The sequence below is a fragment of the Mirounga angustirostris genome, unplaced genomic scaffold, assembly GCF_029215605.1.
Source record: "Mirounga angustirostris isolate CCGP_5_RB_7025 unplaced genomic scaffold, mMirAng1.0.hap1 SCAF_4, whole genome shotgun sequence".
NCBI classification, from domain to species: Eukaryota; Metazoa; Chordata; class Mammalia; order Carnivora; family Phocidae; genus Mirounga; species Mirounga angustirostris.
The window spans coordinates 141,977,515-142,004,469 of NW_026991712.1; the positions used below are offsets into that span (position 1 = coordinate 141,977,515).

General features: G+C 39.1%; 1 long non-coding RNA gene and 1 pseudogene across 1 annotated transcript in view; both read right to left on the reverse strand.

The window, feature by feature from the left end:
- Positions 1-26,955, reverse strand: part of LOC123858345 (uncharacterized) — a 230,154-nt gene that overhangs the window by 47,421 nt on the left and 155,778 nt on the right. The window lies entirely within an intron of this gene.
- LOC123858346 (bridging integrator 3-like) lies at positions 5,446-6,166 on the reverse strand (annotated as a pseudogene).

Below are 26,955 nucleotides of genomic sequence, written 5' to 3' on the forward strand. Positions count from 1 at the left end.
GAGTTTCCCTAAACATAGCAACAGATTAGCAATACTATGGGGGCAAGACATTTTGAGGACATATAAAAGAAATGATGAGTGGTTCATTTTGGCTCTCTTTGGCCTAAGTATAATGCTGGTGATGAGGCATAACAGAAGTTTGCAAGGCCTTAAAGGCCAGGCTAAGGATCTGAGAATTGTTTATATCTGCCACAAGAAACCATTTCATGTTTCTTAGTAGAAGATTGTCATAACCTTTAATTATGATACATTGGATTGAAGACGTGGAGTGGGAAAACCATTTAAGGGGATCTATTTATCTTCAGAATCCTTCTCTCTGCTTTCTGTCTAGTAATCTGTGTTGTTTCACTTGAGACGGTATTCAACGTGAGCACTTGCTTGACTTCAGAACAGAAGCTAATAATATCACCACCATCCTGATTGAGCTTCCCAAAGTGTGAGCATGGAATGCTGTGGTCCTGGAGATGGTGTGGGGTGGGCTAGAGAAAGGGCATAAACAGCTTTGAACCACATCACAAGAGTCTCAATTATCTTTCAATCTGTTTGATTACACCAAAGAGAAAAACATTATTTTGGTTCTCTATAACTTCAGCACCTCTCTAACAGTTAGCTAATCCTCACTTTTCAGAAAGAAAGTATGCCTTGGGCACAGAGCCTTCCAGACATAAGACTCTACAGCAAGAATTTAATAACACTATTTTGTTTTCATTTATTTATTTTTGTTATTACCATCTACTTATGGCAAGTGAAATTGCTTTCCATATACGATGGCCTCGTGCATCTTCCTTTTAAAATGCATTCATATTAAGTAAAATTTAGGAAGGAGAGGAGTGGTTTGCAGAAAAATGTTGAGAAGAAGTACAAGTGCATGCAGATATGGTGAAACATGAAAGGGAACACCAGCAAACAGAATTTGGAAAACCATTGTTTGGTAGAAAATGTGGAATTTGGAGTCAGACAAGATTGGCTTAATATCCAAGACCTGCTGAATAATGTAAAGCAATTTGCTTAAACTCTTTTGGTCTCAGTGTCTTCATTTGGTAAAAATGAAGGAAATAATACCTACTTAATAGGATTGTAGAGAGGAATTAAAAGAGGAAATATTTAAAAAGTGCTGAGCACAACACAGTGTTGAGCACCAAGTAGACACATGGTGCATTTCAGTCCCCTCCCTCTTCCTTCCCTTCCTGCCAGTCACTGAGATTGGTCATTGCCCCTGCTCCTAAGATGCCCCTTTCATAGTGTAACCTGTGGGCAGCCCTTGTGTCTGACAGCCTCTGAGTGAGTTCTCTTCTGGCCAGTTTCTCCACTGACAAGTTGGCACGGGGCCTGCAGTCCAGCTTCCAAGAGGATGCGTTGACTGGTTCCAGGTGGTGGGAGCTCCCAGACAAGCTCTCCTCACAGACAACCTCCTTCCTCCTCCTCTCCCCTTCTATGTGCAGAGCATTTAGCAACCTGCCCTTTAATTGGGTCTTCTATGGAAGAGTTGAGGAGCCCAAACCAGTGCAGTCAAAACAGTGAGAACCGGCTGATTTCTGGCTTCTTCAGGACGCTTCAGATATAAAGTTGAAGCCTCTTACAAGCTTGGGAAAAACAATCTCCCTCTCAGAGTCACAATTTTCTCACCTGCAAAATGGAATTGTTAAGGTTCTCTCCTTAGGGTCCCTGTGAAAACATCAAGGCTTCTCCCACAGTGCCTGGCACCTGCTATGAAAGCTGTTCCATGGTAGTGGTCCTCTCCGAGCCACAGCTTCATTCACAGACAGAGCCACCTTTTCAGGGCTGAGAAGAATTTAGAGATCATTACATCTCTTCTCTCATCAGAGGCAAGAAACTTCTCCAGCATTAAACCTTTCCACTCTCCAGCTGGAGGCTCCCTACCTTGAAAGGTAGTTAGTTTTATTGTTGGTTATAAATTTGATTCAAATGCTGAGTCTAAATTTGTCTTCATTATTTATCTGTTGTTCTTTCTGGAGCAACACTGCATAAGTGGAAGATTTAATGATTTATTTGTCATTATTAATCTGTTTTCAGATTGCTTCCCATCTGTTATTTCTCCAAACTCTCTGGGCTCCTGGTTTCCCCACTGCCTTTGGTTTCTCAGTACCAGATAGTTTTTTCTTAATGTACCGTTAGTCCCATGAGTCTCATTATGGTCGTTCTGATATAGAAAAGACCCTAAGATATTCAGACAAATATCTTGCATTATTTTGGGACTTCTGGCCAGCTAAAAAAAGAGTGGTTAATAAGCTAGCATCTAAAAGGGAACACATCAAAACCTAGGCTCATAGAAAGATTGAGGGAGGAAGGCAGCCACATCGTGGTTGGGCAGCAACCACCACATAGAACAAATTCAGAAGAGCATGCCTGGCAGCACATGAATAGGACACCATCTCACAAGGTGAGATTTGGAAGAGTCCCTGAATTTTCTAGCTATCTCTTTCTGCTGCTACTGGTGAGGAAGTCAGAAGCCATGGAGAAATGCTATGTGCCCGAGCCTCACAGTGTCCGAGTTAGGTCCCAGTTCCCTGACACCTCAACCAGGGCTCTTTCCCCTACACCACATGGTCTCCAGCCCACCCACCACCACTCTCCCTCCTGATGATTGTCGGTGGCACTATTTTAGCTCTACGGAGTCTGCACAGGATTAGGCTTCCAACAAGCCTCCTGAATCCTAAAGCCTTTAATCCTTAGAATCAAAAGATATAAGAATCTGGAACATGGGAAGGAGAATTGAGATCGTCTAGTACACATTTGCATTTACAGAGGGAAAAACAGAGAAGAAAAAAAGAGAAGACCTGACCAGACCTGAATTTACTTTCCCAAGGTTACATGTCTTGTTACTAGTGGAGCAGGGATGCAAGGAATAACTAGTTTTACTGAATGGTTATTATGTGTCAGATACAGTGTGCTATGATCTTTACAACATTGCCTATTTATTGCTCTCAGCACCTCTGAGGCATGCATAGTTTTGCCTGCATTTTTCAGACGAGGAAACCAAAGCCTGGAGCACTTAACTGTCTCATGAGAGACCATACATACAGTTAGTTATACGCAGGACATTGGGGATAGAGAGGTGACTAAGATCCCTCCCTACCATCCCCAGGGAGTACAGTCTGGTCATGAAGACAAACACATAAATGAGTGAGTCTTAGTCACTGTGATAAGTGCAACAGTAAGAAATATGGAAGGGCAACTCAGGAAACAAAGTGAAAAATTTCCATCTGGTCTATTTTACATACAAATATGAGTTCCATTACTCTTTTTTCTTAACATTATAATAAAGGCATTTTCCTCATTATAAAAACTGTTTTTGTAAGATCCTCATAATGTTCTATGAAATAGATGAACTGCCATCTATTTAAACAAAACTGTTTTATAATATTCAGTATTATAAATAATTCTTCAATAAGCATCTTTGAATATTAAACACTTTTTTTCCCTTTGACCATAAAATACAATTCGCAACTCTACATGTTCCAATTTCTTTCCCAAAAGCCACTTTCCTCATTTTATATACAAGCAAGCTGAAGTCCAAAATCATTAGGCTGCTTGACCATGTTAAAATAATTAATAAGAGGTTGATCTGAGCCTGGAATATGGGTCATACAGTTTCCGAAGTGATGTCTAAAGGTTGTAGGAGAAAAATATTCCTCTACATCAGGGTTTCTCAATCTTCATACTGTTGATATTTGGGCCAGGTAATTCTTTGTGTGAGAGTGTCCTATGATTGTGTTTAGCAGCACATTCTGCCTCTACCCAATAAAAGCCAATAGCACCCTATACACAAAGCAGTCTGAACCCCCCAAATACCTCCAGACATTGCCACTTTCCCCTGGATTGGGAGTGGCAAGGTTGCCACTGGTTGAGAACTTGCTCTAGAAGGTTTCTGCTGCTTAGATTCTGAAAACACATCCTCATTGACAGCTACTGCCAGTAAGAAGTCATCCTTTTCAATATTGAATATACTTCAATTCACAACCATATGTGGATAAACAAATCAAGTGTAACATATTAAACCTCAGCAAATCCAGGATAAAACACACAAGGGTTTTGAAGTAGGTTAGCCCAAAAGAACAGGAGGAAATATATTATTCTGAAAGGCTTTTAGGGTTCCTGCTAGTTTCCAAGAGAATATATGATCTGCATGGACAATAAAACGAAGGAAACGAACATAGAAACAGACATCAACTCCGTGGCTATCATGGTTTTCCAAGCTGCTGATCTTCTAGGATTTCTCTGAAAAGACAAACCGTACAGAGAGCTTGTTACTTAGCACTAGTGTTTATGAGTCCTTGGGTAGTGATACAGGGCCTGGGGAAGACTCTGACAGTCAATGGGGGAAGAGTGCAAAGCTGGAGGAATCACTCGCAGCTAACGCGTAGGTGTCCGGTTTCTTAGAACGCAGACTTCAGGGAGTCAACATCTTGTACCAAGTCCCCATATGTGACCACGGACTGCATCCTACGCCACTCGGATTTCAAGAGACCATGGTTAAAGGGTGCTAGCTACCATTCAGCAACCCAAACGTACCACTGCATTGCACACCCTCGGGACAGTTCTTTCTCCCGGCAGCTGCAAGGTGTCTGGAATTTGTCCCAGGAGACCATCTCTACCTGCTCCCGGAGGCTTCCCCATGAAAAGCAGCCTCGGGCTACTGTTCTCTTTCTGCCCCAGCCCAACTGCTAGCGCAAAACCCACTGTTCTGGCTTTGAGCCCTATGAAGGGATCTGTAACGTTTTGTGTGGTAGGACATTGACCTGAGTTGAGTTCTAGTTACCTGGGGAAAGTATAACTGTGGGGTTCTTCCATGCCCTTGACCTAATGGATAGAAGTCGGCTGAACCAGCCTTTGTCATGCTGGGAGGCTGAAGTGAGGGACCTGTCCAGGCTGGAGGACCATCGTTCTAACACTCCCCAGGGCAGGCCAACGTCCCAGATTCACACATTCTGGGAGAGCAGGGCTTCTTCCAGGAAAAAAAAAGTCTTTGAAGTGGAAAGGAAATGAGGGTCAGTGGGCTCCCCAGGATGGGTCTTTTGGAGGTAGATGTAATCTTAACTATGCAAGCAAGGCTAGACTTCAAATGAGCTGACAAAGCCCATGCCCTCTGAAGGCTGGAAGCTTGCTATTGGCCCTAGGCCAGGATGCACTTTGGGCAGTCCTTTGGAAATAAGAAAGCCCCTGGGGGTTTACTATACTGCTTACCTGGGTCTATAGGCCCTTGCTCTTCGGTGGGGAGAGAGCTACCTGCTTGGGGCTTCTGGTGCCAGGCTCATTGCAAAGGGCTGCTGAGGTAGAGTGGGAGCTGCCTCTATCCCTAGTCTATGGGCTGCCATACTTCTCCTATGGCGGGGGGTTTTTTGCTGAGCTGACACCTGAGCCTAAGCTTGAAAAGACTTGAGAGACTGACTTGTGTCCCAGGAGTCTCCCAAGGGGGACAGGGATTCAGTCATCAGCCACAATAGAGGGGGGCTCTGAGCTCACTCAGTTTGGCCTCATTCTCCCACTCATGCTGCTTGTCCAGGTGTCCAGGCTGGCCAAGCTGTTGGGTCAAGTCTCCAAAGAGCTTATGCATTTCAGACTATCATACCACCTGTACTTAAATCAGGGACTTAGAGCTGAGCTGGAATTAATGTACTGACTATTGTAGAACCACAGTATCTTATGCAGGAGCTGCTTGTTCTTGGCTTCAGAGTCATCCCATGCAGTCCAAGGCTCTGCTTGGGCGTGGGGGAGTTTGGCCAGCACTGACCCTGACCTCTCCTTTTTCTTGTATTTTTCCACCTTGGCCTGCAATCTCCTACAGTCCTACAAGGACTGTTCTGCCGTTTCACCACCATGTAAGGCTAGGGAAGACACTGCCAAACTTTTGTAAGGGTTTAATCACAGTCTTTTGGATCTGGTTCTCCTTTCCTTGGTGAAGGGCATCCATCTACTTCATGGCCAAGTCCAGGGCTGTCACCAAATTCAGGAAATCCTGGTCTTGCTCGCAGAGGGGAATGGAGAATAAATCCAAGGATATCTCACACTTCATGCCCTTCTGCAGCCTCTTGCTCAGCTCTTCCAGATGCTGGAGTTTTCCATATACCCTTTCAAAGTTTCTCTCCACTGTTGTGGGGACAATCTGTTTCTTGGGCTGCCCAATCTTGAAAGGAATACAGCTCATGGTCCCAATCTTGACCTTGCCATGAGGGTCCTCAGCTGCAATCCAGTCCTCTTTTTTTTTTTTCTTTTTTTTTTCTTTTTTAAGGAGACTTGTTGCACTTAGAGTTAAAAATTATGCAAGGGATTAAGTCAACACAAACATATGTGCAGGATATTACATATACAAAAAATTCTTGCAGAGGGTTATAGCAATGCAGAAGAAAGAAGCTAGGAACAAGGAAGCATTCTCCCTTACAGGTTTCAGAAGGAACATGGCCCTACAAACACTTTCATTTCAAACTTTGTGCCTTCAAAACAATAACACAATGAATGTTTTATTGTTTTAAGCCACCTAATTTGTGGTACTCTGTTATGGCAGCCAAAGGAAATTAATGGAGATCCTGTACATAAACAATTACCTAGCAATTAGAGCATCTCAACTCATTTGTGTTAAACTAGACTAAACCCGTCTCTGGAAGAATGTACTTCTCTATTGCTGGAGGTGCTCAAACAGAAGTAGAAAGACCACTCAGTGGTAATGTTGTTGAGCAATTTCAATTATTTCTAAGACTCCCACCTAAACCAGATCCTGTGACCTTCAGTAAGATATGAAGAACTGGGAGGTGAAGGATTCTGGGCTTACATTACAATATTTGGAGGTGACTCTGACTCATGGTACTAGTTCTGATGGAGTTTTACACATTTGTCCTGTCTTATAAGCTACAGCCTTTAACTAGGAGAAGATGTTTTTTAAATGTTTTTTCAATAATTTATCCACCTTCAAACAGTGTTTGCCTTCCATGTGCATTTGTGGATTTAATTGCTTTGTCTACATTTTGCCATTTTTTAGCCCTAAGAGGGAAAATGTGTGTTTCAGATATAAAATACCCTCTTGAACCAAAAAAGCAGGAGGAGACTCACCCACGCCCTCCAGCAGAGCCCTAAACTCCTCTCACCTCCTCTTGGATGACATTAGATGATTAGACTATGATTAGACTATTGCTGTGAAAACTGCCAATGCTATAATGAAGCAAATTGCACCAATTTCAAATTTCTCCTCCTGGGTATGTTTCTTGTTGGAAATGGAGCCCCCTGCCTTTTTATTGTTAAAGAAGTCTCTGTTCCTTTCTTCCAATTATTTCCTACTATTGAATATTGATTTTTCATTTTCATAAAATTGCAAATGGGTGCCTGTTGCCTGAGACCAGTCATAAATTATGAAAATGTGTTCAGCTTCCCTGTAAGGACTGATCTTCTTATGGGGAGAACTTCACAGAGCTCAATTTAAGTGCTTGGCATGGGTTTGCCAGGTTTGATGTTTCTGACCCTCTGATGAGGAAGAGAAGGTAGAAAGGGATTAACATTTGCTAACAACCTCCTAGGGACCAAATTCTTTGCATGTTACTTAATTTAATTCTACTAACACAATAGTGCATAGTCACACTCTGCTTTGATAGAAGACAAAACAGCAACCCAGGACGGTGAAAAGACTTTCTCAAGGTTCAAACCTAACTTTGTCTGCCTCTGGAATTTAACATCTTTCCACCTCCTGCATTACCTTTCATTCTAAAGTGGAATAGTAATATCTCAGATAGGGGTGGCTAGGGTAGTTTTCATTAACATCAACCTAAGCTTTGCTCTTCATGTTCTGATAGATTTGCTCCAAGGAGCCATTAAGAAAGGCCACTGATCCAAGGGCTATAAATTAACACTTTCTTCATACACCGCTATAAGCAGCTATTTAAAACCTGGGTAATATCTTCCTTAAAATCAGTTTTCTGGGTATTTATGCCCTGTCGCTCTTGGTTTTTCCATCCTTGACTCCATTAATAGAATTTTTTTCTTAATTCCTTTTCTCTTTTTATGGCTTTGCAAGGGGCTAATTTGCAAGCAAAATTGCTAATTTTACAGTTGCTTTCTGCTTTGTCAGCATGAGGCTGACTCTCAGAGTTATTAATAGAAGAATAGGATTCCCTTTTCATCCTTTTGCTCTTGACTGTTGTAGGAGGTGGGACAAAATCCATTATTTAATAACATTTGTTCTTCTTGAAAGGTCATCATTCCGGCCTTTCAGTTTCCACTCAACTATAGCAATCTCAGCGGCAACAGCATCCCCACTTTCTCTTCCTGAAAGGCTTCTGGAATTCTTCCAGGTTATATAGTTGATATAAAACTGTCTTTGAGATCCACCTTGGGAATGGGGTCCAGCTGGGAAATTTTCTCAATATTTCTGTACATTTTCCAAGTAGTAATTTCTAACCATAAGTATTCATAAGTGCCCCAGTCATCTACCCTCCTGGAATTGATACTGAATTTGGGATACATCACTCAGGAATTGTATTTGGCTGCAATAGCAGAGGATAGAAATAACAATAGCCAAAACAAGATGGAATTTTATTTTTTGCATAAAATATCTCTAAATAGACATTCAGAATTGGCATGGTAACCTCACACTGTAGTCAGGGACTCAGGATCTTTCTGCTCTCCAGTTTTATCATCTCTATCATGTGGTTTCCATCCTCAAGGCTGACCTATGGTCTCAGCCACCAGACCCATGACTGTGACTACATGATTCTAAGAAGGAATCAGAACATATGAATAAAGGGCAAAAAGGGAAAAGCTGTCTATCCATCTCTTTTGGAACTTTCCAGAAGTCCTCCCTACAATTTGTGTTTATGTCCTCAAGCTGCAAGGGAGGCTAGGAACCACAGTCTTCTGGCTGGGGGCATGCTGCCTCTAATAAAACTCAGGTTTTCTTATTAAGGAGAAAGGGGAAGACCATATTAGAGAGGCCAAGAGCATGTCTGCTGCATAAGACAAAGAGAATGACTATATAAATTAAGCCAATAAGAGTTTATTAAGCACCTAGTTTGTGTTTAGAAATGAACAGAAAGTTTAGCGGTGCCTGGCTGGCTCAGTTGGTTGAGCTTCCAACTTTTGGTTTCAACTCAGGTCATGATCTCATGAGTCATGGAATTGAGCCCCACGGTGAGCCCCATGGTGAGCCTCAAGGCAAGCCCCACATAGGGCTCCCCACTCAGCCTGGGCTTTGCTTGAGATTATCTCCCTCTACCCCTCCCCCCACTCATGTACATGTGTGCACTCTCTCTCTCTCTCTCAAATAAATAAATAAATCTTTAAAAAGTAATAGAAATGAACAGAAAGTTTTAAGTCATTTCTTTAAGGAACAAAAGCTACCATAGCTTTTGCTCCTGTTGTCTTCTTAGCCTAGAAGGTTTTCTCATTTCCTGCTCACCTGAAAACGTGCATTAATTATTCAAAGATGTTCTCAAACACCACTGTTGTCTGCTGCTTCCCTAGAAGACTGTTCCCAGGAAGAATTCATTGATATTTCAGCTCTGTCCCTATACTCTTTATCCTTACCTCCATTATGCCACATAATTGCTCAGAGGCAGTATGCTGACGTGAAGACAGGAGGAGGAGTAGGTGGTGCCAACCGCACCCTCCAGGTCTGTCACCTACTAGTAATGGGCCACAGATTTTTGCCCTCTGAACTGTAATTTTCAGTCTTTAGAATAGAGAAGCCTCAATGCCACCTCAGGGGTTTTTGTGAAGATTAAATGAAATAATATGTGCAAAGCACAGCGGCAGGCAATTCTTACTTTATCGTAACATGCCGTTTTATAGGCCTGTTATGATTTACAGAAAAAAGAAAGAAACTTCTACCTTATTCAAGCCACTATTATTTTGTGGTGTTTCTATCACACTCATCAGAAATTTAATATTCTCCTTGGTAAGGTTTTTGGAGATATATTATTCATATGCCTTTTCTTAAAAGCCTATTTAAAGATATACTGCATGCAAAGGAGAAAGATATCAAAATTCAGTGGTCAAAAGTGGGGAAGTTGAGTATGAAAAGACACATGCAGCCCAGAAGTAAGTCTAAATAATGATAGTTATAGTTACAAAACCATGACTTGCAAATTAAAAATATATAAATATGAAAATAACAATAGGTTAACTATAATAGAATGGTATAAAATATATAGTAATACAAACAAAAACAAAAAATAGAGTAAAAGAGCAGGAATTGATAAAGGTGAAACTATGTAATTTGTCTTCATCTTTCACAAGAGAGTTGATAGAATTCTGTTGGAATAGATTTTCACAATATAGCATATGTTATGGAATATAAATGTGAGTAAGTTACTTAAAATTACAAACATAACTATGAATGGAGCTAAAAACAAACTGTACACCTTTCAAATTTCTAGATGGGTAAAACAATGACAAAATTCTCAGACTGAAGGAGCACCTAGGTGGCCCAGGCAGTTAAACAACCAACTCTTGGTTTCAGCTCAGGTGTTGATCTCAGGGTTGTGCGATCAAACCCCACGTCAGGCCCTGTGCTCAGCACAGTCTCCGTGGGACTTTCTCTCCCTCTCCCTCTACTCCACCCCTGCCTCCTCTAAAATAATAAATCTTTTTTTAAAAAATTCTCAAACTGTACTAAAGATGCTTTTAAGGGAAGGCAAAAGGACATATCCTAAAAAAGAAGAGAAAATGCAACAGACAGATGTAAAACCACAATAATTTTGTTAAAACAATAATTAGTAATTACAATAGAATAAATAAGCAAATTATATTTTAAATGTTGATATTAAATCAAATAAAAACTGATATGCCTAACACAAGAAGGAAGGGCAGGGGAAAAGCTTGACTAATCAAAAAAAGAAAGAATACATTATAATTATTATTAGACAGACTCGGAATCAAGGTAAAATTGATTAAATGTCCTAAACAAGGAGGTTTACTAAAAATATGTCATATAAGACTATAACTAGTGACTTTTAAAGAACTGAAATAAACAGAACTAAAGTATATGGAGCAAAACCCATGAAAATGCAGGTGAAATAGCTAAAAATTTGTGGGCACGGAGCACTCAAATAATAGAAAAGTAATTTGGAATAATAGGTAGATGTAAGCAAAGCTAGAGAAATAGATATATAAATAAATAAAAATAGAGCTAAATCAAACTTTATCATCTGTAAATAAAATACACATTCTTTTTAAGGATCCATGGAATAGTTTCAACAATGATCATATATTAGAAAAATTTAAAAACCTCCATAAAACTCAGAAAATAAGACTATCACATACTATATTTTCTGGCAAAAGTGCAACAATACTAAAAGCAAATAAAGCAGACACAAAAAAAATTCATTGAGAAATGCATACATGGTCTCTTTAATTTGCATGTCACAAAGGAGGATATCTAGAAAATACCTAGAAATATCTGGAAAATTACAAAATGAAAACACTGATACTGAAATGTATATAACTTTGCCAAAACGGACTAAGAGAAAAATTCACAAATTCTAAGTAAATTAAAATATATTAATTATATACTTAACTAAGACTTACAAAATAGATTAAGCAGTCTAATTGCTGAATAAATCCAAGCAGAGAGTTCCTTTGATGAAATAAATTGGCCATTAGTATATCTAAGAAAAATAAATGGGAGAAAACAAAACATAAAAAATTAGGAATGAAATGGAGACAAATGTCTTAAAAGTACAGGGGAAATTACTGCAAATGGTTATTTGTGTAATAAGTTTTTAAGTTCTGGATGAAAGTGACTATTTTCTAGGGCAATACATGGCTTTACAATTAGATTCAAGAAACAAAATTTCTGATTTTTTTCTGTAAATAAGGTTCATTGAAAATGCTGCCTACCTTCTTTCTGTAAAATACCTAGAAATAATGATCAAATAAGAAAAGGGTATTTGTAAATGCAGAACTAAGTTTACAAGAACATAGGTAAAATTCTTAATTATGAGATATAAGAGCATGAATTCAGACAGGTAAGCAAACACTTTAAAAGGTAACTGCCCTTTGTATATGTACAGATTCAAATATTTATTATAACCTTCTAGTTGTCCAGAATGAGATTATGAAACATAGGGCCAATACAAGTAGAAAGTAGAAATAGAGACCCCTCAAAGAGTTGAGATTCCCAAATCACTATATCATTAACAAAAATGTGAACTAAAAAAGGGGCGGGAAGGAAAAATGCCCCACATGGAAAGTTAACTCTTTCAGCATTGGATAGGAATGAAAGGAGAAAGAGTATCTCCCCTGTGAATTTTTGCCTGTAAAAAACAGTGTCATCATTCCTAAAACAACAACCTAAAAATTTAATTTAAATGTCTTCTGGAGGCACCTGGGTGGCTCAATCAGTTAAGCGTCCAACTCTTGGTTTCAGCTCAGGTCATGATCTTAGGGTCCCGGGATCAAGCCCCACATCAGGCTCCAAGCTCAGAGGGGAGTCTGCTTGAGGATTTCTCTCCCTCTCCCTTTGCCCCTCACCCTTCCTCCCTCTCTCCCTCCCCTTCTCTCTCAAATAAATAAATCTTTTTAAAAATTTTTTTAAAAAATAAAGATTTTCTGGGTCAAGAGCACTTACCAGCACTTAAAATACACAAACACAATTCACTCTTGAAAAATACACCCTTAATCTACGTCCTACAGAAGCCCCAGTAACAAATTTCATAGTAAAGTAATTTCAAATATAATTTCACAGTAAAAATGCATAAACTACACATAGCACAAAGCATACAAATAACAAAGCAAAACCTCCATGGGTGAGTTATGAGAAAACATCCACAACATAAATAGACTCCCAAAGACTATATACATAAAGTATATTCAAAGTTTGATGAAATGAAAGAGGAGGGGCACTTGGATGGCTCAGTCAGTTAGCCATCTGATTCTTGATTTCAGCTCAGGTTATGATCTTAGGGTCATGAGATCAAGCCTGGCATCAGGCTCTGCACTCAGTGGGGAGACTGCTGGAGATTCTCTCTTCCTCTGCCCCTCTCCCGGGCATTAGGTATCAGATAAGATAGCTGAAGACTGAATGAATGGGAGAAGCATCTAATGAAACTACCCACAATGAAATGCACACTAAGATGGGGACAATATAAAAGAGTTTTTGAGCCCTAAAGAATAAAATGGGGAGGTCTAATATGTTTCTAATTATAGTTCTGTCAAAAGATGACTTAAAAAATGGAGAAGAGAGCATATTTGAAGAGACAATCACTAAGAATTTTTCAACCTTGATGACAGCAGTCCAGTGAATCCCAAGCTGGATAAATAAAACAAATCTACACCTGGATATATCATAGTAATACAAAAGAATATCAAAGACCAATCTTAAGAGCAAATAAAGAGGAAAGAAAACTCATCTACAAGGGAACAATAATTAGACTGACACTTAACTTCTTAATGACCATAACAGAAACTTAAAAAGAGAGAGAAAATATACATAGAGTGCTTTTAGAAAATAGCTAGAATGTTAGTGTATATAGAGTGAAACTCTTTTTCAAGATTACAGGGGAAAATAGATTCTTAGGTAAACAAAACTGAGTAAGTTTACCATCAACAGACCCTCAGTAAAGAGAACTATAAAAGATGTGTTCCAGGCAAAAAATAACAGCCCAACAAGAAACGTTGGAGACACAGAAGGAATATTGAACAAATAATACGGTTAACATGTGGAAATAGAAACATTTACTCTACAAAAACATAAAAAATAATTTTCAACTCATACGTTTAAAATAAAACTAGTTGGGGGCATCTGGCTGGTTCAGTCGGTTAAGCGTCTGCCTTCAACTTGGGTCATGGTCCCAGGGTCCTGGGATCAAGCCCCTCATTGGGCCCCCTGCTTGGTGGGAAGTCTGCTTCTCCCTCCCTCTCTGCCACTCCCCCTACTTGTGCATGCTTTCTCTCTCTCTCTCAAACAAAAAAACAAAATCTTAAAAAAAATAAATAAAATAAAACTAGTTGAAGCTAAAATATTATAAAAGACACCATGTAAGCTAGCTGGTAAGCCATTAGAATTAGACTATTTAAAGATGTTTATATTATTCTAGGGGAGAGGAAAGATAATTTAGACTTTAAGCATAAATACTTAAGTTTCAGGGTTGACCAGAAAAAAATAAAGAGTATATCACTTTAAAATCACTAAAAGGAGGAAAATGATATGAGAGTTCTAAAAATTTCATCCAAAAGAAGAAAGAAAGGTGAAGACATAGAAAAAATAAAATTAACAAAAAGCACCAGAAAGATGTTAAAAATAAATCCAAATATATCAGTAATTACAAATATGGCTAGATTAAAACCCCTAAGTAAAATTCTTTAGTTTCAATTTTTTAAAAATACTAATATTTGTCACTTGTAAGTAATGTAAGTAAAGCCATCAGAACAACAAAATATTTTTTTTTTTTAAAGATTTTATTTATTTGAGACAGAGAGAATGAGAGACAGAGAGCATGAGAGGGAGGAGGGTCAGAGGGAGAAGCAGATACCCTGCCGAGCAGGGAGCCCGATGTGGGACTCGATCCCGGGACTCCAGGATCATGACCTGAGCCGAAGGCAGTCGCTTAACCAACTGAGCCACCCAGGCACCCCCAGAACAACAAAATATTAAAATGCAATGGAAGGAATGAGATTTCTCAGGCAAATGCTATCCAAAAGAAATTTACAACAGTTATGCCAAAATTAGATAAAATTGATGTGAAAGCCAAAAGCTTTTTTTTTTTTTTTTTTAAGTAGGCTCTACACCTAGTGTAGAGTGCAACATGGGGCTTGAACTCACAACCCTGAGATCAAGACCTGAGATGAGATCAAGAGTTGGACACTTAACCAACTCTGCCACCCAGGTGCCCCAAAAGCACTTTTTTAAACTACAAAAGATTATCATATAATAGTAAAATATCACAAATCTCTTGTAATTTTAATGATTTTAAATCTGTATACACTTCAAAAGAGGACCTCAAAAATATATAAGGCAAAAAGAAGTGAAACCTCAGGTAAAAATGGATAAACCAAAGACCAATTAGAATACCTAAAATAATTATCTGTCTAAAATAAGCACTAAGGGGCACCTGGGTAGTGCAGCCAGTTTAGTATCCAACTCTTGGTTTCAGCTCAGGTCCTGATCTCAGGGTTGTGAGGATCCTCACTCAGCACAAAGTCTGCTTGGGATTCTCTCTCCCTCTCCCTCTGCCCCTCCTGCTCATGCTCTCTCTCTCTCAAATAAATAAATAAATCCTTAAAAAAATAAAATTAAGCACAAAAATCAGTAAAGATATAGAAACTTTGAACAACACAACTAACAAGTTTGGTCTAATGAACACATAAGTGAACAGTGTTGCATCAATGTTGGAGAACACACAACCTGTTTAAGCATACTTAGACCCTTTTTGAAAAATCATGTCCTATGTCATGAAACAAGTCTCAACCAATTTCAAGTTATTTGTCACCATATAGACCATATTCTCTGACCACAATATAACTAATACAGTGGAAAGTTACTCACAGAAAGATAATTTAAAACACTATACAATTGGAAATTTTTAAATTTACTTTTTTTAACTATTGAAGTATAATTAACATATAATGTTTTATTAGTTTCAGGTGTACAACATTTTGGTTCAACAATTCTATAGAGTACCCAATACTCACCATGATAAGTGTAGTCATCATCTGTTACCAATTAATACCAATCTCAGTTAAATACAATGCTCTACTTACTCTCTGAAGTCCTCACAGCAGAATTGGTTAAAGAAAAAAGCAAAACCCTAATGATTGCTCTCATTTTAAATTCATAATTATTAAACTCAAGCAGAACTTTAAGGTTGCTTGGTAATTATGCTAATTTCACCCACTCTCCTACTCTGTTACATGACTATTCCATCTATTTTTATTTTTCTCCTCAAACCACTACACCTACTCCCATCCTTTCTCAAGACCTTGCTTACTATTTCCATCAAAAGAAAGAAGTAATCAGAAGATGACTTACAAGCTCACAACCCAAAATATATTCACCTGTTTCTTCTTTACCTTCTGTTTTAATGCCCGAACTCTTTACACCCCCATGGACACCTCAACCCTTCCACTCTTACAAGATCCCTGACACCTCCTCAAGAATGTAGCTCCAGCAATTCTCCACTTTATTTCCTATATCCTCAATTTTCATGATCATATAGACATGCAAATTTTCCCATTTTATAAAGAGAAGGTTTTTCTCCATGCACCACAATATTTCATCTACCCTTTTTCAGAAAATAATACTTCTGGCAGCCATTAAAATGCATCTGGTGGCCTCCAACTACAGGGAGTGTAACTAAGAGCTCAATTGCTATGCTTTGAAATCTACCTCTACATTTGCATGAAGATCATGTTCCCACAGTTACTCTTAGTCAGTGACTGAGTGCAGTGTGACACCAAAGGAGGTACATTTAGTCCAATAAATGGGACACCTCAGATGGCGGACTTTGGCTCAAGGCCTCTGATAACCCATGGAAATGTCTTTAAGCTGCATGGCAGTCTGATGTGTCCCCCCAACCTTCCACCCCTTTTTCCTTCATGCAGGGTCAGACTTGTGTCACAGGACTATGCCTGGTTTTTGTTTTGTTTTGTTTTGTTTTGTTTTGTTTTGTTTTAACTCCCCACCATTTTCTCTAACATAGGTATGTTCCCTAATAGAATATTTGTACATTTAATCCCATCTTGGAGTTTGCTTCTCAGAAGACTCAGTCTAATTCACTCCTCTAAAGAGTTCACTTTTCTTAATTCTCCAATTTCTCTCTTCTCACTTTGTCTTGAATCCTTCCTAATCAAATTTTTGAGCCATAGCTCCATTAAAACTGTTTTTGTCAAAATATCAACAATTCCAGATCACTATTTTGAAAGATTAAATGATAAATTGAAAAATGAAATCTTATCCACATTAATTTGCTCTACTAGCAGCATTTAATATAGTTCCTCCCTCCCTCTTCCTTCATACAATTAGCTTATAGGACACACTAAAGTACATCTTGTTTATCCAACTCCTTCTCAACTTCTCCATTTAACTGTTTTATTGGTATCTCAGATTTAACCAGTCCAAAACTTGGGGTTTGATATCCCCCCAAAATATTCCTTCTCTATCTTCCCCAATCTATAAATGAACAGTCCATCTTAGGAGAAGGACATTAATTACTACAATCTCATGTACATTGAAAAGATATTGAAGTGATATTAAGAACAATTCTATGCCCACAAATTTGATAACCTACATGAAATGGACCAGTAACTTGAATGACACAATTTGCCAAAACTCACACAAGAAGACATACATAATCTGAATAGGCCTATATCTATTAAGAAAATTGATTTGGCTAGAGCTGGTCTATACTGGTGAATTGCCACCTCAAACATCTGTTCACTTTCTTCACTGAAGAGCAGCTTCTGATTATTACTATGGTCACTTAATTTCTTTTTATTGAGTATTTTCTATGAGCTATTATGCGGTGCTGGTTGCTTTTGATATATACTTTTCACTTCTTTTAACAACCCTCCCCATTTTACAGATAAGGGATTTGTAGTTCAATGAAATTTAGTTGTTGCCCATTGTCCAACAGCTAGCCGAGTTGATAAACTGGGATTTGAAACCCTTACCCGACTCCAAAGCCTCCGCTTTCCCCACAGTTCCACACTGGCGCATAAAAAAGATAGAACTGGTGCCTGGGAACATTGTGTATCAATGAGACATCACTGTCCAGTCTCTAAAGGGTTAATATTCTTGCCTGCTCCTGTTCTAGCTTCTTGGAAGAACGTGTTGGGTCTTTGCCTCTACAACATCTATCATGACATCAACTTCAAAGCGCTCAACCTGGGTGTTTGATCTCCTGCCGGCGTATTTTCTGACACACGCTGGAAAATGAAAGTCGGAAACAAGGAACGGTTTAGTCATCCTTGTTAAACACTTCTGGTACCAGTCAGAAAAGATGTTGACCTTAAAATTAACAATTAGAAGCACACATTCTGAAAAAATAAATCAGTCCAATAAGAACAAAACCAGTGAGACCCAGGGGAGACTTCTGAGTGCCCACGAAAGACATGAAGCATAAGCAGCTGTGAATGTTCTCTCTCCTCTGGCTTTCACTATTTATGGTGCAACTCCAGCGTGGTACAGTTTTACCCTGTACACATGTTTTTCATGAGAGTTGGGTGGGGGGTGGACCATGCTATTTTTTGTAATTTCAAATACACAAGACAGAGGAAGTGGTTTGGGAGGGACAGAAAAAGTGGCCTGCCCACTTCTGCTGCTATCCTCTGCCTTCCACGTGTGTGACTTGAAGTATAAGAAGTCAGGTAAACTGGGGAGTTAAACAGTTGTTGCAGACACATCTGCTTTTGAGACCCTTTCTTTCATATACTTTTATTGTGGCAAAGTATACATAACATAAAATGTACATTTTTAACCATTCAGAAGTATACAGTCCGGTGACCTTAAGTACATTCACAATGTTGCGCACGCATCACCACCATCTACTTTCAGAACTTTTTCTTATCCTAAATGGAAACCCTGTATCTATTAGTACTCACTTCCTGTCGCCTCCAGCCTTTCGCAGCCATTAACCTCCTTTTTGTCTCTATGTATAAATTTGCCTATTCTGAACATCTCACATAAATGGAATCATGCCACATGTGGTCTTTCATGGTGGCATCGTCTTTACTGAGCATCACGTTTTCAACGTTCATCCACATTGCAGCATGACAAGATTCCAGATAATATTCCATTCCTTGTTTATTCCACATTCAATTTCCAACAAAACAATGATGGATATTTGGGTTGTTTCCACCTTTTGGCTGTCTGGAGCAGTGCTGCTCAGAGATGGTTTTGGATCTGTGCAAATGGATTTGTTAGGTCTTGAGGAAAGCTGTAAGAACCCTACACTTTTCCCAAGTGCCCCAAGGAGCCACACGTGTGCACAGAGGGCCAGTGCCACCCACACACAGCTGCACCAGCTTCCATGTCCTCTTCTCAGAGCCTTCCTCTTTCACCAGCATAAAGTGGTTCCTGCCCTGCCACTCTCTACCTAGGGCTCTTCTGTGTTTTCTTCCATCATCGCAATTTGTAATGAGGTTGTTAATTTTCTTAAAATATCTATCTCCTCTCATCCCTAAGGGACGTCAACTCCTTAAGAATCAGAGAGCCCATCTGTTGGTTTACTGAGGAGGTGTTCCCAGCACTAAAGTCACTGCCTGCCACATACAGGTGTTTAAATACCTGGTAATGGAGATATGGAGCTACATGGGCTTTAAGACATTATCAGACTTGACCCCTCACTGGGCTCTATTTAAACTTTGAGGGCCAAATAAAGTGTAGCTTAAATCCCTACGTCATTGGATTGCTAAAGTCATCCAGGAGGAGAGCAAGCAGTTCTGATGCCCTGTTTTCCTTAATGGGAACCAGATCACGCAGAGCCTTTTAAGCCAGATGCCCTCTTCTTAGAGTGATCACACCCCAGGTAGTCATCTGGGTCACTCCCTGGGTCTTTTCTCCAAGGCCCTTCCCTGAGACATATATTAACCACCCTATTTAAAACTGTGATGGTTAGGTTTATTCCAAGGTATCTTAGGATTTTTGGTGCTAATGTAAATGGAATTGTTTCTCTAATTTCTCTTTCTACAGTTGCATTGTTAGTGTATAAGAAAACAACTGATTTCTGTGCATTGATTTTGTATCCTGCCACATTATTGAATTGCTGGATGAGTTCTAGTAATTTGGGGGTGGAGTCTTTTGGGTTTTCCACATAAAGTATCATGTCATCTGCAAAAAGAGAGAGTTTGACTTCTTCTTTGCCAATTTGAATACCTTTTATTTCTTTTTGTTGTCTGATTGCTGTTGCTAGGACTTCTAGTACTATGTTGAACAATAGTGGTGAGAGTGGGCATCCTTGACGTGTTCCTGATCTTAAGGGAAAGGCTCTCAGCTTTTCCCCATTGAGGATGATATTCACTGTGGGTTTTTCATAGATGGATTTTATGAACTTGAGGAATGTTCCCTCTATCCCAATACTCTGAAGAGTTTTAAATCAGGAAAGGATGCTGTATTTTGTCAAATGCTTTTTCTGCATCAGTTGAGAGGACCATATGGTTCTTCTCTCTCCTCTTATTAATGTGTTCTATCACGTTGATTGATTTTCAAATGTTGAACCACCCTTGCATCATGGGAATAAATCCCATTTGGTCATGGTGGATGATCCTTTTAATGTATTGTTGGATACTATTAGCTAGGATTTTGTTGAGAATTTTGGAATCCATATTCATCAGGGATATTGGTCTGAAATTCTCCTTTTTGATGGGGTCTTTGCCTGGTTTGGGGATTAAGGTAACGCTAGCCTCATAGAATGAGTCTGGAAGCTTTCCTTCTGTTTCTATTTTTTGAAACACCTTCAGGAGAATAGGTATTATTTCTTCTCTGAATGTTTGTTGAATTCCCCAGGGAATCCATCAGGCCCTGGACTCTTGTTTTTTGGGAGGTTTTTGATCACAGCTTCAATCTCATTACTGGTTATTGGCCTATTCAGGTTGTCAATTTCTTCCTGTTTCAGTCTTGAGAGTTTATAGGTTTCCAGGAAGGCATCCATTTCTTCCATGTTGCTCAATTTATTGGCATATAGTTGTTGATAATAATTTCTAATAATTGTTTCTATTTCCTTGGTGTTAGTCATGATCTCTCCCCTTTCATTCATAATCTTATTAATTTGGGTCCTTTTTCTTTTCTTTTGGATAAGTCTGGCCAGTGGTTTATCGATCTTATTAATTCTTTCAAAGAACCAGCTTCTAGTTTCGTTGATCTGATCTACTGTGTTTCTGGTTTCTAATTCATTGATTTCTGCTCTAATCTTAATTATTTCTCTTCTAACATGTGGCTTAGGCATTGTTTGTTGATTTTCTCTAGTTCTTTAAGGTGTAAAGTTAGTTGGTGAATTTGGGATTTTTCTATTTTTTTGAGTGAGGTTTGGATGGCTATGTATTTCCCCCTTAGGACTGCCTTTGCAGTATCCCATAGGTTTTGGACTGATGTGTTTTCATTCTCATTGGTTTTCATGAATTGTTTAAGTTCTTCTTTGATTTCCTGGTTGACCCAAACATTTTTCAGCATAAGATACTTCGGAATAAGTCTAACCAAGAGGTAAAAGATCTATACTCTAGGAACTACAGAACACTCATGAAAGAAATTGAAGAAGACACAAAGAGACAGAAAAACATTCCATGCTCATGGATCAGAAGAATACACACTGTTAAAATGTCTATGCTACCCAGAGCAATCTATACCTTCAATGCCATCCCAATCAAAACACCAATGACATTTTTCAAAGTGCTAGAACAAACAATCCTAAATCAGAATGGAATCAGAAAGGACACCAAATCACCAAGGAAATGTTGAAAAAGAAAAACAAAGCTGGGGGCATCACGTTGCCTGATTTCAAGCTATATTACAAAGCAGTGATCACCAAGACAGCATGGTACTGGCACAAAAACAAACATGTGGACCAATGGAACAGAAAGAGAGCCCAGATATGAACCCTCAACTCTATGGTCAAATAATCTTCAACAAAGCAGGAAAAAAATATGCAATGGAAAAAAGACAGTCTCTTCAATAAATGGTGTTGGGAAAATTGGACAGCTATATACAAAAGAATAAAACTTGACCATTCTCTTAACACCATACACAAAGATAAACTCAAAATGGATGAAAGACCTCAATGTGACACAGGAATCCATCAAAATCCTAGAGGAGAACATAGGCAGTAACCTCTTTGACATCGGTCACAGCAACTTCTTTCAAGATACAGCTCCAAAGGCTAGTGAAACAAAAGCAAAAATGAACTTTTGGAACTTCATCAAGATAAGAAGCTTCTGCACAGCAAAGGAAACAGTCAACAAAACAAAGAGGCAACCCACAGAATGGGAGAAGATATTTGCAAATGACACTACAGATAAATGGCTGGTACCAAGGGGCACCTGGGTGGTTCAGTCATTAAGTGTCTGCCTTCGGCTCAGGTCATGATCCCAGGGTGCTGGGATCGAGCCCCGCATCGGGCTCCCTGCTCAGTGGGGATCCTGCTTCTCCATCTCGCTCTGCCTCTCCCATACGCTTGTTCTCTCTCTCAATAAAATCTTAAAAAAAAAAAGGCTGGTACCAAGATCTATAAAGAACTTCTCAAACTCAACACCCAAAAAACAAATAATCAAGTCAAAAAGTGGGCAGAAAACATGAACAGACACTTCTCTGAAGAAGACATACAAACGGCTAACACACACATGAAAAAATATTCATCATCATTAGCCATCAGGGAAATTCAAATCAAAACCACATTGAGAAACCACCTTACACCAGTTAGAATGGCAAACATTGACAGGGCAAGAAACAACAAATGTTGGAGAGGCTGTGGAGAAAGCAGAACCCTCTTACACTGTTGGTGGGAATGCAATTGGTACAGCCACTTTGGAAAACAGGGTGGAGGTGCCTCAAAAAAATTTAAAATAGAGCTACCCTATGACCTAGCAATTGCACTACTGGGTATTTACCCCAAAGACACAAATGTAGTGAAAAGAAGGGCCATATGCACCCCAATGTTCATAGCAGCAATGTCCACAAAAGCCAAACTGTGGAAAGAGCCGAGATGCCCTTCAACAGATGAATGGATAAAGAAGATGTGGTCCATATATACAATGGAATATTACTCAGCCATCAGAAAGGATGAACACCCAACGTTTACATCAATATGGATGGGACTGCAGGAGATTATGCTAAGTGAAAAAAGTCAGGCAGAGAAAGTCAATTATCATATGGTTTCACTTATTTGTGGAACATAAGGAATAGAATGGAGGACATTAGGAGAAGGAAGGGAAAAATAAAGGGGGGGAAATTGGAGGGAGAGATGAACCATGAGAGACTATGGACTCTGAGAAACAAACTGAGGGTTTTAGAGGGGAAGGGGGTAGGGGGATGGGTTAGCCTGGTGATGGGTATTATAGAGGGCACGTACTGCATGGAGCACTGCGTGTTATACGAAAACAATGAATCATGGATCACTACATCAAAAACTAATGATGTATTGTATGGTGACTAACATAAAATAATAAAATTAAATTAAAAAAAAAACTGTGGCTGGAGGAGGGGCTATTTTCTTACATTTCTTATCCCTCTTTTTGAGCTTATTTTTCTCCTTAGCACTTATCACTATCTGACAAACTATCTTGTCTATTGGTTGCCTCTTCCCATGAAAACATAACCCCAGGAGGACAGAAATTTTCACCCTGTTTTGTTCACTGCTGTAATCCAGTATCTTGAACAATTACTATGCACACAAGTGCTCAATTAATATTTGGAGAATGGATGAATAAATAAATTCATGGGATTTTTCCTAGGGGTGCAGGTTGGCAGCCCTGTCAGTCTATAGATTTCTCAGGCACATCTAGACCAGGATGTGTGGGCCTCTATGATTCTTGGCTTTAAAAGAGATATTGATTGGTCTTAGCAGTGATCCTGGAACTCTCGGGTCCTACTCTGATTCCAGACTATCAGAAATACAATGTGCTTCCCTAACTTTTACCCAAATATTTCTCTCCTGAGCTCCATCCTAGTCCCCTTCCAGAGATAACTGTGGTTCTAATTCTTGCAAGTCACAGTATCTGTCATGGGCTATTTCTATCTCTTCTGAATAGAATGGTCAGTCTTACTGGAGGATGGGAAATAATGTTTATTGTGTGCTAGGCATTTTATAAGCTATATCTCATTTAATTGTGGCAATAGTCCTAGGAATCAAGTGAGTAATATTCTATCCCTTTTACAGATGAGGAAATAAACATCTGTAATTAAGCCCCAAATCACCCAGGGTGTAACAAATGATGTTCAGGATGAGCCCATTTTCAAACTATTTCCACCCTTGGATATTGCATAGTTTTCTATTACAAATGAACAAACATAAAACAGATCATATTTAGCAGCTTAACACAACACCCATTCATTATCTCACAGCTCTATAGGGCAGAAATGTGTTAGTGTATGGATGGGCTCTCTGTGTAGGCTAAAATTAAGGTACCAGCAGGCTGTGTTCTCATCTGGAGCTCAGAGGCTTCTTTCAAGTTCATTCCTGCTACGAGTGGAATTCAATTCCTTGCGTTTTTAGAACTGAAGTCCCCATTTCCTTGCTGGCTATCAGCTGTGGTTATGTTCAGCTTCTAAAAACCACCTGCATTTCTCATTACATGACCCCTCAAGTCAGACAGCATATCAGATCTTTCTCATGCTTGTAATCTCTCAGACTTCTTCTGATACCAGTCAGAGAAAACACTCTGCTTTTAAAGGTTCCATGTGATTATATTATATCTTTAGATAATCTCCTTTTGCCATAAAACAACAATCACGAAAGGATATCTGAATATCTATAGGTTCTACCTATATTCAAAGGGGAGGGTATTATACAAGGATGAAGATCACCGGGGTCATTCTTAGAATCGTGCCTACCACTGACGTTGCAAACCCAAAACTCAGCCTAGTGCTTCACTGGCTGCCACATGGCCTCAAAGCAGGCAACAATATCCTGGTAGCTTTCCTGCAACCCATAGGCTTTCTAGACGTGCCAGAAGCAGATTCCACCTTTTCTTATTTCAATCTCCTCCAATTCTATGATATTCCTTCATTCTCTCCAAGAGCTGGATGGCCTAAGCAGGAACTGAACCAGAACAATTAATTGTCTAATGGATATGATGACAAAGGATGTGGTGAACCAATAAAAGTAAATATTTAAATGTATTCATAAGTCTAACTAGAAACTAGAGGACTATATCAAGAAACAGTAGCCAAAATTATTTTTCTTATCTTTATAAAAAATATACTTGGTACCTACTTCCCCAATAATTTTTGTCTTATCTAATTTCACATCAGCTCCAAGTTGCAAGAATGCAAGTTCCATGCTTGTTCCCCACACAATGAAACCTGAAATGGTCTGAAATGGCTACCAGCAATTGGTGCTAATTAGGATTCAAAGCTGAGGATGTTAAGTTCTCTTCAACTCAGACAAAGGGCACTGCTATCTAGAGAGTCACTGGGCTCCGCTTTACCCTACCCACCACAGCACACAACTTGATGAGATGACACATCTGCCTCAGATTTCAAAAAATGCCTCTGGGGGAGAATGCAGAAAGTAGGCGTTCTTACTTGAAAGAACAGAAGGATACTGTAACACTCTAAAGTATAACAACATGTCCTAATGGAACACTGTAACAAGTAAGAACTTTCTGTCTACCCTCAGATTTCTATGTCATCTTTCAAACCTCTAACAATTAAATGAAAATTTATAGCTGCTAGTTTTCTAAATAGCTCTCCTCTGTGGCCTTTCCTGAGACCCTGAGAAATTGCAGAGTTCCTTTTTTTCTCAACTCTGTAAGAGACTGTGCATTTTTCAGCTTGTATTGCCATTATTTTTCTTATCACTTCTTGAGACTATTACCCTCTTGAGGGTGGAAATTATGCCTTATATATTTCTATATAATTCAATGTCTGGCACATAATAATTGATTAATAAAATGTCTAGTGATGCATGACCAGTCTAATCAGTGTTCTGTGTTATTTTTCCTGTTGTGCTGTTTTGCTTCTAAGTCTTCTTTAAGTCCGAGGTTATATATTTATAAGTTAGTGGGTTGAATTAGGGTACTGATTTTTAGTGTGAGCTAACCAGAGAGACAGGTTCTGTTTCTGCTTGCAACTAGTCACAGTGTGAGCTTACTGGGAGCATCTAGGATGGATTCACAAGGATCTAGTGAAAGCAACAAAACCACAGAAATTGACTGACAAAGTTCAAACAGGGATTGGTAAATCCCTCCAGAGAAACACTGAGCTGCAAAGGAAGGTTTAGTTTGCATACAGACAACCTCTCATACCACCCAGATCCATTTGCTCTCTTCTGTCATAGGAAGCTCCAAGACTATTATCTATTATAGATGTCTTTTTTTTTTTTTTTTTTAAAGGAAGGAGAATACCTTCCCTGAGAAGACAGGTACAAATCTAACAATTCATATTTAATATGGTGACCAGTTGTGATATCCTGGAAGATTAAAACAAGAGTTTGTAAAACAAGCTACAGTCTTACTGATTAGTTTGTCTAGAGGGAAAAATTGGTATTCATCAAATCCTTTATCAACTCCTTCATTAACTATGCATCCTAGATTCCCTTCACCCTTGTCTAGTATGTTAACTGGTCTTCGTTGTTTGCCTAGTGGTATGACCCAAACTCTAATCCCTAAGAGATCTGAGTTCTTAGTTGTTCATTATTCTGCCTTTGTTTAGATATGCTTGCTAGAGTTGACCATAGTCATTACCAGACATGGAAGTATGAAGGGACATCTCAGAGATTCCTCTGGATTACAGACCTGCCCCCTTAGTGTAGTAGTCACCCTTTCTCCTTATAGTGATAGGATAAATTACTATGGCCAGTATAGTCATGTTCTTCTTAGCCTATTGGTCTACTGACATATGAGGAGTCCAGAGTGATTTGGTAGTAGTTACAATACCCAGTTTAGTAAAAATCCACTTTATCCCCTGGAAAAGAATGTTCCCTCACCACAAAACTAGGTTCTGTAACATGGGAGATTCTAAGATTAAGGGAATGGAAAAACAGATTCCATAAGCGGATCACTGAGCATGAGGTTGGTGGCCATTTTCACTTTCACTTATTCTCTGGAGCAATGTATTTGAATTAAACAGGACAAAATACTACCAGTTCAAAATATATGCCACATCTTGAAGGACAGTATCCTATCCTGTAAGCATTGTCCCACTGCCCCGTCCTAAGGCCCTCAGATGAGTCTTCACTGGCCTTTCCACTCTTATCTGACTGGCTGTTTCTAGGTAATAAGGCACATAGTGAGGTCATTAACCCATAACCATGAGCCCATTGCCATACTCCCTTTGTTATAAAATGGGTCTCTTTATCAGAGGCAATG